The sequence below is a fragment of the Rutidosis leptorrhynchoides genome, chromosome 3 (assembly GCF_046630445.1).
Source record: "Rutidosis leptorrhynchoides isolate AG116_Rl617_1_P2 chromosome 3, CSIRO_AGI_Rlap_v1, whole genome shotgun sequence".
In the NCBI taxonomy this organism is placed as follows: domain Eukaryota; kingdom Viridiplantae; phylum Streptophyta; class Magnoliopsida; order Asterales; family Asteraceae; genus Rutidosis; species Rutidosis leptorrhynchoides.
The window spans coordinates 339,053,359-339,057,759 of NC_092335.1; positions in this window are offsets into that span (position 1 = coordinate 339,053,359).

Below are 4,401 nucleotides of genomic sequence, written 5' to 3' on the forward strand. Positions count from 1 at the left end.
CATGGACTCCAAATCTTGTCCTTATTTAAGTATGCGACAGCGGAAGCTCTTAATAATCACCTGAGAATAAACATGCTTAAAACGTCAACAAAAATGTTGGTGAGTTATAGGTTTAACCTATATATATCAAATCGTAACAATAGACCACAAGATTTCATATTTCAATACACATCTCATACATAGAGATAAAAATCATTCATATGGTGAACACCTGGTAACCGACATTAACAAGATGCATATATATAAGAATATCCCCATCATTCCGGGACACCCTTCGGATATGATATAAATTTCGAAGTACTAAAGCATCCGGTACTTTGGATGGGGTTTGTTAGGCCCAATAGATCTATCTTTAGGATTCGCGTCAATTAGGGTGTCTGTTCCCTAATTCTTAGATTACCAGACTTAATAAAAAGGGGCATATTCGATTTCGATAATTCAACCATAGAATGTAGTTTCACGTACTTGTGTCTATTTTGTAAATCATTTATAAAACCTGCATGTATTCTCATCCCAAAAATATTAGATTTTAAAAGTGGGACTATAACTCACTTTCACAGATTTTTACTTCGTCGGGAAGTAAGACTTGGCCACTGGTTGATTCACGAACCTATAACAATATATACATATACATCAAAGTATGTTCAAAATATATTTACAACACTTTTAATATATTTTGATGTTTTAAGTTTATTAAGTCAGCTGTCCTCGTTAGTAACCTATAACTAGTTGTCCACAGTTAGATATACAGAAATAAATCGATAAATATTATCTTGAATCAATCCACGACCCAGTGTATACGTATCTCAGTATTGATCACAACTCAAACTATACATATTTTGGAATCAACCTCAACCCTGTATAGCTAACTCCAACATTCACATATAGAATGTCTATGGTTGTTCCGAAATATATATAGATGTGTTGACATGATAGGTCGAAACATTGTATACGTGTCTATGGTATCTCAAGATTACATAATATACAATACAAGTTGATTAAGTTATGGTTGGAATATATTTGTTACCAATTTTCACGTAGCTAAAATGAGAAAAATTATCCAATCTTGTTTTACCCATAACTTCTTCATTTTAAATCCGTTTTGAGTGAATCAAATTGTTATGGTTTCATATTGAACTCTATTTTAGGAATCTAAACAGAAAAAGTATAGGTTTATAGTCGGAAAAATAAGTTACAAGTCGTTTTTATAAAGGTAGTCATTTCAGTCGAAAGAACGACGTCTAGATGACCATTTTAGAAAACATACTTCCACTTTGAGTTTAACCATAATTTTTGGATATAGTTTCATGTTCATAATAAAAATCATTTTCTCAGAATAACAACTTTTAAATCAAAGTTTATCATAGTTTTTAATTAACTAACCCAAAACAGCCCGCGGTGTTACTACGACGGCGTAAATCCGGTTTTACGGTGTTTTTCGTGTTTCCAGGTTTTAAATCATTAAGTTAGCATATCATATAGATATAGAACATGTGTTTAGTTTATTTTAAAAGTCAAGTTAGAAGGATTAACTTTTGTTTGCGAACAAGTTTAGAATTAACTAAACTATGTTCTAGTGATTACAAGTTTAAACCTTCGAATAAGATAGCTTTATATGTATGAATCGAATGATGTTATGAACATCATTACTACCTTAAGTTCCTTGGATAAACCTACTGGAAAAGAGAAAAATGGATCTAGCTTCAATGGATCCTTGGATGGCTCGAAGTTCTTGAAGCAGAATCATGACACGAAAACAAGTTCAAGTAAGATCATCACTTAAAATAAGATTGTTATAGTTATAGAAATTGAACCAAAGTTTGAATATGATTATTACCTTGTATTAGAATGATAACCTACTGTAAGAAACAAAGATTTCTTGAGGTTGGATGATCACCTTACAAGATTGGAAGTGAGCTAGCAAACTTGAAAGTATTCTTGATTTTATGAAACTAGAACTTTTGGAATTTATGAAGAACACTTAGAACTTGAAGATAGAACTTGAGAGAGATCAATTAGATGAAGAAAATTGAAGAATGAAAGTGTTTGTAGGTGTTTTTGGTCGTTGGTGTATGGATTAGATATAAAGGATATGTTATTTTGTTTTCGTGTAAATAAGTCATGAATGATTACTCATATTTTTGTAATTTTATGAGATATTTCATGCTAGTTGCCAAATGATGGTTCCCACATGTGTTAGGTGACTCACATGGACTGCTAAGAGCTGATCATTGGAGTGTATATACCAATAGTACATACATCTAAAAGCTGTGTATTGTACGAGTACGAATACGGGTGCATACGAGTAGAATTGTTGATGAAACTGAACGAGGATGTAATTGTAAGCATTTTTGTTAAGTAGAAGTATTTTGATAAGTGTATTGAAGTCTTTCAAAAGTGTATAAATACATATTAAAACACTACATGTATATACATTTTAACTGAGTCGTTAAGTCATCGTTAGTCGTTACATGTAAGTGTTGTTTTGAAACTTTTAGGTTAACGATCTTGTTAAATGTTGTTAACCCAATGTTTATAATATCAAATGAGATTTTAAATTATTATATTATCATGATATTATCATGTATGAATATCTCTTAATATGATATATATACATTAAATGTCTTTACAACGATAATCGTTACATATATGTCTCGTTTAAAAATCATTAAGTTAGTAGTCTTGTTTTTACATATGTAGTTTATTGTTAATATACTTAATGATATGTTTACTTATCATAGTATCATGTTAACTATATATATATCCATATATATGTCATCATATAGTTTTTACAAGTTTTAACGTTCGTGAATCACCGGTCAACTTGGGTGGTCAATTGTCTATATGAAACATATTTCAATTAATCAAGTCTTAACAAGTTTGATTGCTTAACATATTGGAAACATTTAATCATGTAAATATCAATCTCAATTAATATATATAAACATGGAAAAGTTCGGGTCACTACATATTAGTTATGCAAGAACACTAGAGAGAAACAAGATAAAGTTGTAGGTGTAAATATGATAACTAGTTACAACAGATGTGGGGAGATTGTTTATATATGACAACCTCCCAAGTTACAAGTCTTACATTGTTACCATGGTAAATAATAGTAAATACATTACATAACAAAGTTAAAACCGTGCGCCACTAAACTATTATGTAAACATATGTCAACAATGTAACACCCCGTTAAAATCGCCATTGACGCGGATGTTAACTCTGGTCCCAGTGCTTGGCTTGACTTCTAAGTAACAACAGAGTTCTACAGCGGAAGCAAAATGTCTAAGTACCAGAGACAAAACATGCTTAAAGTATCAACCAAAAATGGTTGAGTGAACAACATAGGTTTAATAATCATAATAAGTTTTTAGACCACAAGATTTAACTCAAAATATCAAAATGTTCAATATGCCATGAGTTATAATATCGAACTAAACATTAACCCCTGACACTGTAAGGGTGTCGACAATCATTATTATGTACCCCTTGACGATCACGCCAATGGTAGAGACGTCACTCTCAATAGGCCTACTCACAATAATTAAGCTTGCTAATTTCAATTCCAGCAATTAACAATATTATGGCGGGGATTCGCATGTAAAAATAAATACATGTTTAACAAAAGTCTCACGAAATTTGCATATCAAATAGTTTAAGTACTTGTGTCTAAATTGTAAATCATTTTAAAAGCAAGCATGTGTCTCACCCCAAAGTTTATAAAACAGGTAAGAAATAGTAAAAAGAGGGGCTATGAAGTTCACCTTAAATCGAAGATGAAGATAATTCCACGAATGAAATGAACGAGAGTATATACCAGGCCTTCAACCTAGAGATATATAGGCTTAATCAGAAATGTCCAATTGACAAATGAAGAATCCTAAGTACATTAAGGATTGACTAAACATATGTTTATCGTTATGATTGTAGTATTCACTAGATGTATTTGTGTATAGGAATACAACACTTAATAGATTACTTGTTCATACATTTAATACATGTTATATATATAATAAGTATTATATATTATATAAATATTATTTAATTGTTTATATTATATATATTAATTAATTAGTATTATATATTAATAGTTATGATATATTAAGTATTTAAGTACTTGTTGTATTACATGTTATACATTAATAGTTATATTACATTAAGTATATATAAGTTTAGATTTATTATGTTATTATATTTAATATAAATGAATTATTAAAGTATATATTTGTATAATCTATATTATATACTTTATAGAGTATATGTACTATATTAAATTGGTTATGTATTAGTAGATATTTATTATATATATTAGTAACATATATAATTATTATTTAAGTAATTATTTATAGATTTTTATATTTAGAAACAATAATATTTAATTATTATAATTTATAAGTA